Source organism: Diospyros lotus, chromosome 1, assembly GCF_014633365.1.
Source record: "Diospyros lotus cultivar Yz01 chromosome 1, ASM1463336v1, whole genome shotgun sequence".
Taxonomy (NCBI): Eukaryota; Viridiplantae; Streptophyta; class Magnoliopsida; order Ericales; family Ebenaceae; genus Diospyros; species Diospyros lotus.
In genome coordinates this window covers 3,774,786-3,791,281 of record NC_068338.1, presented here as the reverse complement: position 1 = coordinate 3,791,281, position 16,496 = coordinate 3,774,786, and the positions used below count along the sequence as shown (strand labels likewise).

The window sequence follows — 16,496 nt, the reverse complement described above, 5'->3', positions numbered from 1 at the left end:
GTAATGTAATTAGGCTAATTTCATAGGTTAAGCTCGTAGGTTATTAGGCCTATTGTGCCTATTATAAATAACACACTAAGAGACTAATCTCTTAGGTTTTTCTCTCATAATTGTTTTCTCACATTTAGTTCACACGAACTAAGTTACACATTGATTTTGTCATTTTCTCAAATATCCTAACTTTGACACCTTGGAGATGTAGATTAATTATAGTTGATTGTCAATAAATTGTGGGTGTCCAGATACTATTGAAGAACAATAGAAGTGCTAGATGCTAAGGATAACATGCTTTCTTGTGTGGCTAGGTGGCTTCTTAAAACTAACAGTGGGTTGGTTACTGTCAAGAAAGATGTGGAAAAAGGCTTTCAATCTTATTTGCCTTTGAAGGGTAGATCAAAATATATACAAGACTTCCTACTAAATCCGGAAATTTCTAAAAAACAAAATGAGAAAGTTTCCAAATCTGATTTTGGAAACCTATACAATTTAGGATACAACAAATAATAGAAAGTTACAGCAATCTATCTTCTAGAAGATACACTCTTGTTTTAGGAAACAAATAACAATTAATGCTGATTTGATCTTACTCGAGAATAAGGACAAGATCAGCTCCTTCATCATTGACATTCCCTCTCAAGATTGAGAGTGGATGTCATACATCCCAATCTTGCTAAGCAACTTGTGAAACATAGCTGCAGGTAGCTCTTTAGTTAGCACATCCACTAATTGGTCACTTGAAGAGATATATGGGGTACAAATTAGGCTACTGTCCAATTTTTCCTTAATGAAATGTCTATCAACTTCAACATGCTTTGTTCTATCATGGTGGATTGGATTATGAACAATACTTATTACTAATTTGTTATCACAATAAAGCCTCATAGGAGCTGTCCACTTGATGTTAAGATCATCCAACAATATTTTCAGCCGTATTAACTCACACATCACTAGGGCCATAGATCTGAATTCAGCTTTTGCACTTGACCGAGCCACCACACTTTGTTTTTTGCTTCTCCACATCACAAGATTACCCCTTAGGAAAGTGCAATAGCTTGATGTGGACCTCCTATCCACAATTGATCCTGCATAGTCAGCTTCCGTGTAAGCCTCAAGTGACATAGCCTCTCTCTTCTTAAATAGAATACCTTTCCCGGGTGTTCCCTTCAATTAGTGTAGTATCCTATACACTACCCTTAGGTTAGCCTCTTTTGGATTGTGCATGAATTGGCTGATCACTCCCACTGCATAGGCAATGTCTGGTCGAGTATGAGCTAGATAAATCAGCTTTCCAACTAGCCTTTGATTGGACCCCTTATCAACCACACTATCTTTCGGAACTTCTCCCAACTTGTGATTAGGTTCAATGAGAGTGTTTATTGCCTTACATCCAAGCATTTCAGTTTCAGTTAGGAGATCTACTATGTACTTTTGCTGAGGAATGAAAATTCCTTTTTTTGAATGTGCCACTTCTATGCCTGAAAAGTACTTCAATTTCAAACTCACTGATTAAACACTCCCTTAGCTTTTTCATGCCTTCCTCATCATTGCTGATGACTACAATGTCATCCACATATACTATGAGTACTGTCACTCCTCTTGTGGACAAGTGATGGATGAATAAAGTATGATCCCCTTGACTTTGCTTGTATCCCATATTGAGCATCACACTTGTAAACTGGCCAAATCAGGCCCTTGGGGACTGTTTTAGTCCACATAGGGTCTTTTTCAGTTTGCACACTACCTTCTCCTGTGTTGTTGGGCCATATCCTGGTGGTAATTCCATGTAAACCTCCTCTTCTAGATCCCCATGCAAAAATGCATTTTTTACATCATATTGTCCAGTGGCCAGCCTAGATTAGCAGCCAAAGATAGAAGGACCTTGACTGTATTCAACTTTGCAACCGATGCAAAGGTATCTAGGTAATTTACCCCATACACTTATGTATACCCTTTAGCCACCAGTCTTGCTTTGTACCTGTCCAATGATCCATCAGATTTATAACTCAAAATGATTTTTCATTAAAAATAACCAAGTGTATCGAGAATAGTCATCAATGAAGGTTACAAAATATTGAAATCCTAAAATAGAAAGGACACGACTAGGACCCCAAACATCGGTATGAACCAATTCAAAGAGGGATGCAGGCAGCCCGATTATTAACACGCTTGGGAAACAAAGTACGACAATGTTTACCAAGCTGACGCGACTCACAATCTAAAGAAGGCAAACTAGAGAGACCTGGAACCATCTTCTAGCGTTTGGAAAGGCTAGGATGCTCTAAGCGATTGTGGATAAGGGCTGGAAACTCAATAGAAGTGCAAGCAACTGGTGATGGAGGCATGGAAAGATGGTAAAGTCCTTGTGACTCACACCTTATACCAATGATCTGTCTTGTACCCTTGTCCTGCACAAGAACAGAATTATCAACAAAGGTAACGGAACAATTAAGACCATGGGTTAGTTTACTAAAAGAGACAAGGTTAAAAGGACATCTAGGAACATAAAGAACAAAATCCAGAGTTAATGAAGGAAGGGGTTGAGCTTGACTAATGCCCTTGGCAACTACTTTAGAGCCATTGGCAAGAGTGACACAAGGAAGACGTGGAATGATTAAGATGTGAGAAAAGACTTTGATTACTAGAGATATGGTTAAATGCACTAGAATCGATAACCTAAGGGCCAAGTGAAGAAGACTGAGTAAGGCAAGCAACAAAATTACCAGTGCGAGCTACCGAAGCAACAGAGGATGTGGACTGCTTACTAGCTTGATATTAGTGGTATTCCTCACAATCAACTCCAATCAGTAGAAGAGACGACAATGATTAACCCTTTGATGCTTCAGATTGAGAGTTTAGATTAATAACCTGAACCACATTAGCAACACGAGGAGGTCAGCCATATAATTTATGACAATTCTCTCTAGTGTGACCCCATCGGTGACAATAATTGCATTTGGGGCGGTTTCCTCTGTTTGAATTACCACTCTGTCCGCCCCCTTACTCTCCTCTAGCACTAGTGTGAGGCTAAAACTAAAGAGTCTGCAGAAGGGTTCTCTGGCACTGTGATTAGAGAAGAGGCACAAAGCAGTCAAGCAAAAACATCCTTTAGAGAGGGAACAGTGGGACTGGCTAGGATCTAATCTCGAATTGGAGAGAGTTCAGGTCTAAGGCCTGTCAATCCCAGTACCATAAATAACTTGTCTCTCTGTTGCAACTGTTCCTCAACATTGGACTCCTCTTTAGTCCCAACGGGTTTGAGAGAATTAAACTCCTCTTTAAGTGATTCAAGTTTGCCAATAAACTTAGACATGTCGAGATCGTGCTGCTTTAAGTGAATTATGTTGAACACAACATTATAGAGCCGTTGGATATCATTAGTGTAAAGAGTTTTAGCTTTGTTCCATAACTGATAGCAAGTCCTATAACCTTTATAAATAACATGAAGTTTAGGATCAATAGATTGCCATAATAAATATCAAAGGAGAGCATCAACTTTCCTCCAAGTTGCCCGTTTGGCTATAGGAATATCATCTACCTTTGTAGTCAAATGATCCTCATATCCTTGACCCAAAAACCATAATTCAATAGATGCAACCCAAGATGTATAGTTGGCACTACCTATCAGTTTTTCAGAGGTAATGGCTGGAGAAGGAGTGATAATTTGAGAGATTTGGGGCTCGAATCAACAAAGGAACTAGTGTTGGCCGTGATTTGGATGGAAGGCAGCTCTAAGTATTTTGGAGTAGCAAAGGATTGTAAATTGATGGCCGCTGCAATGTCATCGAAGCAAGTAATTCTACACCTAATTCTTTCAAAAATAATTTAGCCACATGCGATGCATTAATGGTTCTTGAACAAGGAATGAAGTTAGTCATGTTGGAAAATCAATCAACCACCACAAGGATAGAATCATGCCCTCTAGCAGTTTTAGGCAACCCAAGAACAAAGTCCATAAGATGAATCCATGGGAGTAGCAAGTGGTAAGGGTATATACAAACTAGTATTCTGGGATTGGCCTTTTGCAAGTTGACAAACTCTACATTGCTTCACCAATCTCTCAACATCCTGGTTCATCTTTGGCCAATAGTAACATTCACGCACCATTGCCAAAGGTTTATCTATTCCAAAATTCCCTTCCAAACCATTCCTAAATGATTTGTTCACGTAAAGAACCTTTTGGAATACATAATTGGTTACCTCATAAGTAGATTAGATGACTCCATGGTTGACCCTTGCAAATATCTCATCATTTGGCTAAAACATGAATCTTTTGGTATTGATAATTTGGCTCCTCAAAGACAATGACTTGAGCATGCAAAGCAACCAATAAGAAACCACGTATGCTAAGGTCATTGGCCACTCTATTGGACTCTCCAGACTTAGCTTCAAAATGAAAGAGAATTGCTGTAGAAAAGCACTCCACCTTGCATGTTTTAGATAGAGTTTCTTCCAAGAATTCAAATACCGAAGCACCTCATGATTTGAATACACCACAAAATCCCAATATAACAAATAATGTTGCCAATGGTGAAGAGCATGAATCAAAGCATAAAACTCCAAGTCATAGGTTGAATATCAGTGCTTTGCATCAGTTAACTTCTCACTAAAGACAACACTAGGTCTACCCTCTTGGCTAAAGAACAACTCTTATCCCCACATGTGATGCATCACCCTCGACCACAAAGGGCTTTTCAAAATCTGGCAGTATCAGAATAGGTGCTTGAGTCATGGCTGTCTTGACATGTTTGAAAGCCTCTTCTGCCTTCTTAGTCCATGTAGATACCTCCTTTTCAAGTATTCCATGTTAGGACTCACTATAGCACTGAAGTTGCGAATAAACCCTCAATAAAAAGAAGCTAAACCATGAAAACTACAAACATCTCCAATGGACTGAGGTGTAGGCCACTCAATTATGGCTTTAACTTTGTTGGGATCTAGCTTCAAACCTTCAGGTGAAACAAGAAAACCCAAGAACACCACATGGTTGCAGAAAAAAAAGAGCATTTCTTAAGTTAACATTGAGCTTCTCATGTCTAAGAATGTCCACGACCTTTCTAACATGATGTAGGTGCTCATACTCAATGTGACTATAGATTAATAGATCATAAAAAAAAATGAGGACGAAAGAACCTAGGAAAGGTCTTTGTACCTCAGTTATCTTGTGCATGAAAGTGCTCGGTGCATTGGAACAACCAAAAGGCATTATTGGCCTTTGGCCATTCAAATAAGCCATCTAGAATGTTAAAAGCTGTCTTCCATTCATCCCCACTCCTGAGTCGGATCTAATGATAAGCTTCTGAAGTCAATCTTAGAGAATTGGTTGTCTAACCTTGGAATTGGAAATCTATACTTGATTGTGATTTTACTTTCTCACACCAACCCTCGAGCAATTAGGTCTTCCACTTCGGCCATTTCAGCCCCTATGCTTTGGTGGCATGAGATATGCGGCTTGGTTAGGGAAAGTAACCCTTGGAATTAGATTAATTACATGTTTTGTGGCCCTCATTGGCGGTAACCCTTTAGGCAAGTCTTCGCTCACAATATTTGCAAACTCATCAAGTGATGCCTTCACTGTGGTGGATATGAAACTTCTTCTATCCTTTCATTTTGTACAATTCTACCAACCAACATGTGAAGAACTCCCAACTCCATAGTCACCTTCTCAAAGTAGTTAGGCTTGAGAAAATAACTTACGTTGTCCCCTTTGATAGCTTTCATAGGTTCATCCTTCGTAGGTTGCAATGTAAGTTTCTTATTACCATGCGGAAAGTGTAAGTAAGTTTCTTATTACCCATGCAAAGAGTTTAAGTGTTAGGCTAGTTGCGATGTTCGATATCACGATCAAATAGATAGGAGTGATCTAATAAAATATGACAAGCATCCATCGGTAAGATATCGCACCATACCTCATCCTTGTAAACATTCTCCATGTTAAATTGGACCAAACATCTTTGTTTTAAAAAGAGACAAAAAAGTGTTATTTTATTCATGTGTTAAGGTATATATAGTACTCTACAAGGTACAACTTAGGAAAGCTAATAAGCTAATAATCATATACAAGGCTAAGCATGTACAACACTATAAAGCTAACAATCTTGAAGTGATAGGTATCTCATTATCCTTCCAAATCCTTTAGATTTTATAGGGTTGGGGATGCTTTTCCGTGGCAATTTTTAACTTTTCCACTGCTTCCTTTGATACAATAATCTCCATACTACCATTATCAATAATAACATCACAAACCTTTCCTCCACAAGTTACCTTGGTGTGAAATATGCTGTGTCTTCTCCAACCTTCTTGTTCCACCACCTTAGGGATAGATAAAACCCACCAGACAACAATTTTTTGCCTTGTACAGGTAAGAAGTCAATTTCCTCCTCATCTTCAACATATTCATCATAAACAGGTTCACCATCGTCTTCTTCATGCTCAATTTCTGTTTCTATAAAATTAACTTGGCGTTATTGTGTAGGGTTGCTACAAACACCTTTTGAAGCTCCAAAGCGGGTGATTTCCTTCCCTTTTGCAACTTGAACCCCCAACAGCTCTAGAGGCCGTTCTTCCAAAACTATTGCTTGTTTGGTCCTTTCTTGAAGCTGTTTGGGCACTTTTCCACCTTGGACAGAAGCTGGAACCTTGGACTTGACATAACAGTCACTCGGGTCATTAAAGGATGCCTAGCAGCATAAGAAGCTACCCTTTTTTCAGCCATTATTGCATATTGTTGAGCATCTTCAAGGTTAAGTAAGCAAACAACTCCCATCTGGTCTCTTATAGATTGGTTCAAACCGGCCAAATATCATAAGGTCATCTGTTCATTGGATTCATTTAACCCAACCCGAATTGGTAGATTATTGAACTTAGTTGTGTACTCCTCCACTGTCATCCCCTTGCTTCAAGGAATGAAATCTCTCATACAACTCCATGGCATAATCAACGGGCAAAAATTGCTTCTGCATCTTAGCCTTCATATGCTCCCATGTCTGAATTTTTGGTTTGACTTGTCAAGTGCACTGCTTTAAAGCATTCCTCCACCATTGAAGGGCAGTACCTTTCAATTTTAGCTTCAAAAAAAGAATCGTCCTGTCTTTGGCCATGGGTTTCCACTCAAAAGTAATTCTCTAAACTTGCTTCCCAATCTAAATAATCCTCAGCATGCATCCTTTCATAAAAATCTGAAACTTCTATTTTGATTCCACCACCTGACAAATCAAGTGCAGATGCCAGCTGCTCTTCCAATCTGCCTCATGCCACGAAATCTGAGGTTCTAGCATCATCAAAGGGGTATGCCTATTCCTTGTTTTATAATTAAACAAATAATATTAATTAAACAAATAAAACAAAAATAAAAACATTAATAACAAAAAAAAAAAAACTGCTCCTGCATCACACACACACACCCAAACACACACAAACATCTCTTCATGCTCTCTCTATCTCCCCTTCTATGCAATATATATGCATCTACACATCCATATTCCTACTTTGATTTGTCAAGTAGTATGCCTATTCCTATACGTATTTGCCTAATAGATATACTTGTTTCAGTATGTATACCTGTTCTTACATGGGTTTGGTATAACATATTGTCACGACCCAAGTGTGGCAATGGCGTGATTTCCAACCCGGTTAGGATTGGAATAGGTGCTGCTCAAACAGAGCAGTCGCATAAATGAATTTGAGAGGAAGGAAGAGAGAAAAGAGAGAGAGAGAGAAGAACGATAGGAAGAAGTAGAATTCAGTGACTTCTCATTTCATACCCTCCATAGCCAGATAACTGACTATATGTAGGTTGCCCAAGGGCAGATTCCCAGCCCGGCCGTTGCAACAAATAGCCAGCTGGCCACATGCATCAAATATTCTATTTGTCCACTCTACTAATAAAGAAATACTGAAATAAAAGTTACAGCAATATAGCTAATGCAAGAAAATTAAATCAGCAGTAAAATATATGGTATTAGAGCTGGTGACGTGTGACAATTTCCCCCCCCTGTTAGCCTTTTCTTGTCCTCAAGGAAGGTTGAGGAGGCTGGTGGATCTGGGAAACTGCTGCAGCAGCTGTGGTAGGTATTCCCATGTGCTCTCTTCCTCTCCTGCGCCCTGCCATTTAACCAACACTTGTATGATAGGTGCCCCTTGCCTGTAGATGACTCGGCGATCCAATATCACCTCTGGCTCAACTATTCTCCTGACTTCTTTAGGTAGTTGTGGCAGCATAGGACTCACCAGCTGTGATCCGGCTGACTTCTTCAATAGCGAGACATGGAAGACAGGGTGGATGCGAGACTCCTTAGGGAGTTTCAGTCGATAAGCCACTCGGCCAACCTTGGCAATTATAGGGAATTGCCTGAAATACTTTGGGCTAAGCTTCGATACCGGCCCGGACGAAATGGATTTAAGATGAGGATATCGTAGCCTTAGGAAGACTTCCTCACCCACTTCGAACTCTCGGTCACTTCTTCTGCGGTCAGATATTTGTTTCATCCTATTTTGAGCGGATGCCAACTCCCTTTTTATTTGCTGCAATACCCTTTTCCTTTGCTGCAAATAATCTTCCACTTTAGCCTCTGTTGAGTAATTTCCCACAGCCGGTATTAAGGGAGGTAGGTACCCAAAAAGAGCCTCGAATGGTGACATTTTGAGTGATAAATGGTGGTTAGAATTGTACCACCATCGTGCCATTGGCAACCACTTATGCCACTCTTTAGGGTGCAGGAAACTCATGCATCTTAGATTAGATTCCAAGCTTTGATTCACCCTCTCGGTTTGGCCATCCGTTTAAGGGTGATAAGCTGTGGACATGTTCAACCTCATTCCCAAGGCCTTCATGAGCTCTTGCCATAGAATACTGGTAAACACTTTGTCTCGGTCGGAAATAATAGTCTTTGGGACCCCATGAACCTTAACCACCTGATCCAAGAAGACTCGAGCCACATCTTGAGCTGTAAAAGGATGTGTCAGCCCTATGAAGTATGCGAACTTTGTGAGCTTGTCAACCACTACCAAGATGCTATCCCTTCCCTCGGACTTCGGCAGCCCTTCAATGAAGTCCATAGAAATGCTTTCTCAAGCTTGGTCCGAAATCGATAAGGGCTGTAGAAGCCCAGGATAAGCTACTATCTCACTCTTGCCCCGCTTGCACACCTCACAGGCCATGACAAATTTCTTCACCTCTGCTTTAAGACCTTGCCAATAAAACAATTGTTTTACCCTTAAGTAGGTGTTCTGCACTCCAAAATGCCCTCCTAAGACTGACTCATGAAGGGATCGCAGTATCCTCTCCTTGAGAACATCATCTCCAACCACTATCATTCCATGGTATCTCAGCACTCCTCCACCTAAGCTATACCCACCCCCCTCCTTGCTGCCCGTAGCAACTCTTTCCAATATCTGTTTAATCCTTGCATTCCCTTCATAGCTGTCAATAATTTCCTTGCACCACTCAGGGACTACCGTAGTTTTAAGGGCCACTTCCCCAACCTTATGACACCTGGACAAAGCATCGGCAACCACATTTTCTTTCCCTTTTCGGTACTGGATCACATAGTCCAACCCCATAAGCTTGGACATCCCCCTCTTTTGTAGCTGAGTGTGCAATTTCTGTTGTAATAAAAACTTTAAGCTTTCATGGTCGGTTTTAATTATAAATCTCCCTCCTTCAAAATAATGCCGTCATTTATCAACGGCCATTAACACAGCTAGGAACTCCTTCTCATATATGCTTAACCCCACATGCCTTGGTCTTAGTGCACGGCTAAGAAAGGCCAGCGGTCTCCCTTCTTGCATTAACATTGCCCCAATGCCGGTTGCGCAAGCATTTGTCTCCAATACAAAAGGTTTGCCAAAATCAGGTAGCCCCAAAGTGGGTACTCTACTTACCGCCTCCTTTACTCTTTCAAAGGCCATGTCAGCTTCTTCACCCCACTTAAACCCTTCCTTCTTCAAGAGTCCAGTTAATGGCTTGCTAATGACCCCATATCCTTTGACAAATCTGCGGTAGTAACCTGTGAGGCCCAAGAATCCCCTTAAAGCTCAGACTGATTTGGGTTTTGGCCAATTCAACATTGCCTTTATCTTGCTTTGGTCGGTGCTAACTCCATTTTCCGATATCACATGCCCCAAGTACTCCACTTGGCTTTGATTAAAAGCACATTTAGACCTCTTGATATAGAGCTGATTGGATTTAAGGATCTCAAAGGTAGTTTTAAGGTGTTTTAGGTGAGTTTCAAAAGAGGGGCTATAGATAAGTATGTCATCGAAGAAAACTAATATAAACTTTCTTAGGTAAGGCTCAAAGATTCGGTTCATTAGTAATTGAAAGGTAGCAGGGGCATTAGTGAGCCCAAATGGCATCACTAAAAACTCGAAATGCCCATGATGGGTTCTAAAGGCTGTTTTAGGGGTGTCTTTGGGTTTCATCCGAATTTGATGATAACCCGAGCGAAGATCAAGTTTAGAAAAGAATTTGGCTTGACTTAGTTCATCCAAGAGATCTTCCACCAAAGGTATAAGGAATTTGTCTTTGATAGTTATGGCGTTAAGTTGGCGGTAATCCACACAAAAGCACCATGAACCATCCTTTTTCCTCACCAATAAAACCGGAGAAGCAAAGGGGCTATGGCTGGGTTTAATAATGGATTGTTGCAACATTTCCCTAACCATAGTTTCTATAATAGATTTCTGAATGGGTGGGTATCTGTAGGATCTCACTTTAACAGGCTCCGAGTTGGGTTTAAGATGAATAACATGGTCAAACTCTTGGTTGGGGGGTAGTCCTTTTGGTTCTTGGAATAGATCATTAAACTCAATTAGCAATTTATCAAGTAAGGCAGTGTTTTGTACCTATTCCGCAGGGGTGTTCGGAGTCTTAATGCTGAAATAGGCCTCTCCTAGCCTAGCACTGCCTGACGCCTCCTCTATTGACACAATTGAAAACAATTGCGTTAACCTTCCCCACTTGTTCTTAAATACCTTTTGGAGCCTTTTTCCAGTTATCATCTTGCATACTCTTGCTTCCCTTCCTCCAGACATACTCAGTCTTCTCACTTCTTTCTTAAAGGAGACTTCCATCCTATTAAAATCAAAGCTAATAGGACTAACTTCTTTCATCCAATCTACGCCCAAAATGACATCACAATCCCCTAAGCCCAACAGTCTCAAGTCTGCCTCGAATGGTTCTCCTTGCATCTCCCAGCAAAATCCTTGGCATGTTGACTTGCTTATTACCCTGCTTCCGTTGGCCACGGTTACACTCAGTGGTAGTGTACTGGCCAACTTGCACTTAAGCTTCCCCGCCATTCCTTCATCAAGGAAGCTGTGAGTGCTTCCACTATCAATCAAGATAATTAGGCTGCAGTCCTTCACCTTCCCTTCAACCTTAATTATTTTATTGTTAGGGACTCCCTTGAGTGCATGTATGGAGATCTCTCCATCGTGCTCCCCGTCACACTCTTCTTCAGCAGCTTCTTCTTCACCTTCGTACACCCCTTCCTCATCGCCTTCTAATAGCAAAATTTGTCTCTTACATTGGTGTCCAGGGAAATACTTGTCCCCACACCTATAGCACAACCCCGACAGTCTCCTTTGATCTCCCAATCGGCCACCATAGGATGGGAATCCTCCTCCAGCCACATTCCTTGTCCCAGCATTCTCCTTGGCTGCTTCCCTAGTAGGGTTCCTACTCCCCGGAGGAAACGACCCCAATCCCATGCTCTTCTGTTGCTGCTTCTACTTCTTTACTAGAGCTTCAACCACCATCTCCTGTAGCCGCATGCTTTTTGACGCCTGCTCGACCGTTTTGGGCTTCAATACTTTTACCATAGGTCTCAATTCATCATTCAACCCGCTTAAATAACTAGACACAAAATAACCTTCAAACAGGTGAGGATTATGGTGGATCATAAGTGACTTAAGCTCCTCAAACCGTTTTTTGGTAGGATTCGACACTCCCAACCTGCTTCAGCTTATTAAACTCTTCGACCACGTCCACCATGCTTTTTTCCCCGAAGTGTTCATTCAATTTTTCTGCAAATTCTTCCCAAGTGTGAATCCTTCCCATTTCCTCACATCCTTGATACCATGTGTCCACCACCTCATTAAAGTAGGCCGGCGCCAAAGTTATCCTCTTCCTCTCAGGTATATTATACCATTCAAACACTCTCTCACACCTCTTGATCCACCATCTGGGATTGGCTCCCTCGAAGGTTGGTATCTCCATTCGAGGCATAGGAAATCTAGGTGGTTGGTGATTAACTTGGTCATCTCTCCTTCTCCTCACGGATCCTTCCATTTCCTCTTCTGGTTCAATCTCATTTTCCCGGTGGTCGCTTCCTTGGTTCATTATATGGTCCCCTAGAATGGGTTCAGTTCTTCCCCTGGGAGGAAAATCAGGTGAGAGCCTTACTGCATGCTGCCCGGTGAACATCAACATAAATCGTTGCATCTGGTCCCAACTCCTCCTGCACTCTCGTAATGGAACTATCCATCCTGCGTTCCATTCCTTCCATAGAGCTCTCAACCTTGCGGTCCAATGCTACGATTGCTTCGTGCTCCCTTGTAGCTCCCAACTCCAACTGATCGACTCGGTTCTGGAAATCGACCAATGACGAGCTGACTTGCTATAGTTGCGTCTCCAATTCCTTCATCTTGGTCCCGTCCACCATTGGTTCAATGTTCTCGGTCGAGAATCAAAGCTCTGATACCAAGTTGTCACGACCCAAGCATGGCAATGGCGTGATTTCCAACCCGGTTAGAATCGGAATAGGTGCTGCTCAAACAGAGCAGTCGCATAAACGAATTTGAGAGGAAGGAAGAGAGAAAAGAGAGAGAGAAAGAAGAACGATAGGAAGAAGTAGAATTCAGTGACTTCTCATTTCATACCCTCCATAGCCAGATAACTGACTATATGTAGGTTGCCCAAGGGCAGATTCCCAGCCCGGCCGTTGCAACAAACAGCCAGCTAGCCACATGCATCGAATATTCTATTTGTCCACTCTACTAATAAAGAAATACTGAAATAAAAGTTACAGCAATATAGCTAATGCAAGAAAATTAAATCAGCAGTAAAATATATGGTATTAGAGCTGGTGACGCGTGACACATATATACTTATTCTGTATTTAAATTACGAAAGTAACTATACCTTTTCTTACATGGATTGGTTATAAATCTTCTTTCTACAATGAATTGGTTCATTTGCAATTTTTTTTTTTTGGCTAAATTTTCAAAACTTTGAATGAACACAACATTATCTTTTATTATTATAGTTATTGTTATTTTTTATTATCTTAATTTTTTTATTAATTACTATAATCTTATATATTTCTTATTTATATTTTGTTATATTTCTGTAATTATCTTCGATCTAGTGATAGAAGAATTCACAAAATACATCCAAAAGAGGTGCCTTGGTGTATGTTATTTGTGGAGGACCTCGTCTTGATAGATTAGACAAAAGACAAGGTGAATAATAAGCTTGAGATATGGAGGGATACCTTAGAAACTAGAAGCTTGAAGTTGGGTAGATTGAAAACAAATATATTTAAGTTTATTAAAAATAGAAGTATCGATGCTGCTATGGTAAGACTTGAAGATCATGTTATTCCTAATATGGATTAGTGTAGATATTTGTCAGGTACTTGGACTTGACTAGGATTTCTTCAAAGATAGAATTGAAAGAGAGAGAGAAAGAGAGAGAAATGAGGGAGAAATAGAGAGAAAGTAGGGAGAGAATTGAAGAGGAAAGAGAGAACTTGAATTCTGTTATTACTGAACTGTCCCCAATAAACCTCTCAAGTAGTTTATATGGCCACTCTTATAGGAAGCTCTATCAGTTACAATTTGTAACTGAGAATATTACAGTTGTCTGCTCTACAACAAAAAAATAACTTCTAAAAAATATTCTGCTACATTCAAAGTCTTGGACATCTGTCTACTTTAAGATCTTGACATCCCCTCACCCTTTGAAAGATTTCTTATCCCCAAGAAATCACAGTAAGTTGCCACCATCTCTTCATCCAATCCCGGTAACATCCTTCTCTTCTTCTACTATCTCTTCATCCCATCCTTCCATTTGCAATAACTGCCTATGACACTGATGGCCTAGACTGTATTTCTCTCCACATTTGAAACACAGTCCTAGCTGCCTCCTTTGTTTCATAGAAAGTGGTTTAACCGAATTTGAATTTGGTAAAGCCTTAGGGGTCAAATTTCCTCTATACATCCCTGGATTGGCAATCCCAAGATTTCCTTTAGGCTGTTGACCGATCAAAGGATAGCTTTCAGATTGAATCGTAGTGTGAGAATTTAGAGAGAGAGAGAGAGATAGTTTGAGGAATTTCTCTTATTATAGACTAAAATATTATACACCTATATATAGACATACCATGACATAATCATGACATAATACTAACCTATGACATAAGCCATGACATAATAACAATTATCTCTATATACAACTTAACACGTAGGTTTCCTAAACATTGCTTCCAATGCCAATTCCTGTAATCTGGCTTTCTCAGTAGCCTGCTTGACAGTTGCAGGCTGCATCATTTTCACTGTAAGTCCCAATTCTTCATTTAAACCACTAATAAAACTTGATACAAAATAAGTCTCATTTAACTATGGCTGAGAAATAAGCAGTATTGATTTCAACTCCTCAAATTTGAGCTGATAATCTATCAATGAGCCTTCCTGTCTCAGCTTATTAAATTCCTCTATCACATCAGCCATGGATCTCTCGCAAACCTATCATAAAATTCTTCCATGAATTCATTCGAATTCAATTTAGATCTCATCCTACTCCATCCTTGATACCATGCATCAGTGATATCATTGAGATAGGTTGCTGCTAGGTTGACTTTTTGGCATTCTATCACATTATAATATTGAAAGAATCTTTCACACCTCCTAATCCACCGTCTTGGTTTAACCCCATCAAACATAGAAATTTCCAACCTAGGCATCGGTTTGTGTTGGTGATTTTGATAAGATCCCCTTACTTGGACTATTTGATCCAGTTCAGGACATTCCTCATCTTCTTGTGAGGTAGAAGCATGAGGAAGGATGCCTGCTCTTGTCAAGATCGACTCTAAAGTGGATCTGGGAGGGAAATCCATCGGTAAGGCTGGCCTGAGGCATTTTAGAGAACATTCTCAGAAGCCCATCCAACCTTTCCAAAAACTGCACAACTTCTCTAGTTGTAGCCTTCTCCTCTCGGCAACGACTCACCTTCTCTTGAGTTTGCCACAAACCTAGCTCCAAGGTATCCAATCTCACCTCCAACTGCTTCACGCGAGTTACTTCAGCCATCTCCTTTGCTCGCCTTCAAATTTCGACTTTGGATCAACTGCTAAAAATCGCCAAGATCAACAACCAAGAATCGATTGCTCTGATACCACTTTGTCAGGAACCTAGACCAAATTAAGGTTTCTTCAAAGATAGAATTGAAAGAGAGAGAAACAAGGGAGAATGGAATTCTTTTATTAGTGAATTGTCCCCAATAAACCTTTTGAGTAGCTTATATAGCCACTCTTACAAGAAGTTCTATTAGTTACAATTTGTAATTGAGAGTATTACAGTTGTCATCTCTACAATAGAAAATTAACTTATTCTAAAAAATATTCTGCTACATTCAAGGTCTTGGACATCTGTCTACATCCAAATCTTGACAATATTTTCGATTAATTGTTATTGAGGATATTATTCGTAGAATGAAAGCAGGTGGTTAAAATGGAAAAGTGCATTTGATGTTTTATGCTATATAAAATCCTAATAAATTTAAAAATAAAAAATTTTCCGTACTGTTATAAGACCAGTTTTGTTTATGGCGTATAATGTTGGCAGTAAAGCACTAACATGAGCAAAATATGAGTGTAACAATAATGGGGATCTTACAGTAGATGTGCAGCCATACAAGAAAAAATAGAACAGTGGGGCTATATTTCATAAAGTCATATTGGCTCCTATTAGAAATAGGACGCATGAGACATGATTTAGGTTGTTTGATCATGTGAGAAAACAAGATCAATTGATGTTTCTATGAGGAGAAACATGGTGAAGAACTCTTAGGCATGATATGTGTTATAATGGCCTTATTGAGGATGCGACCATAGATAGAGATGATTAGCAAGTAAGAATCCATGTGACCAATCTCTCTTAGTGTGATTAAGGTTTGATATGTTGTTTTTTAAATATACAAAAACATATGAAAATAAATCTTTTGCATAAATGAGTCACATGTAGTTTTATATATATATATATATTATATATCAAGTTTTAATTTGATTTTCTAGTTAGCAAGTAGAATGCAAAACACCAATTATCTGTTGATTTGTCATGTATATTGAAGCATCCCGTATATGTTGTCAAATATCCAAATGCACTTTACTATTTCCCCCTCACTAGATACAACTGCCAATCATGGAAGTTAGTATTTTGGCGAGAAGTATATACAATTCTAGGAAGGTATTATTTTCATGTTTTATATGTCATACATT

At 39.8% G+C, this 16,496-nt stretch overlaps 1 protein-coding gene across 7 annotated transcripts in view; it reads left to right on the top strand.

Annotated features, from left to right (window-relative positions):
• LOC127800513 (protein PLASTID TRANSCRIPTIONALLY ACTIVE 14) overlaps positions 1-16,496 on the top strand; it is a 74,506-nt gene that overhangs the window by 7,750 nt on the left and 50,260 nt on the right. The gene's annotated exons all lie outside the window — the stretch shown is intronic.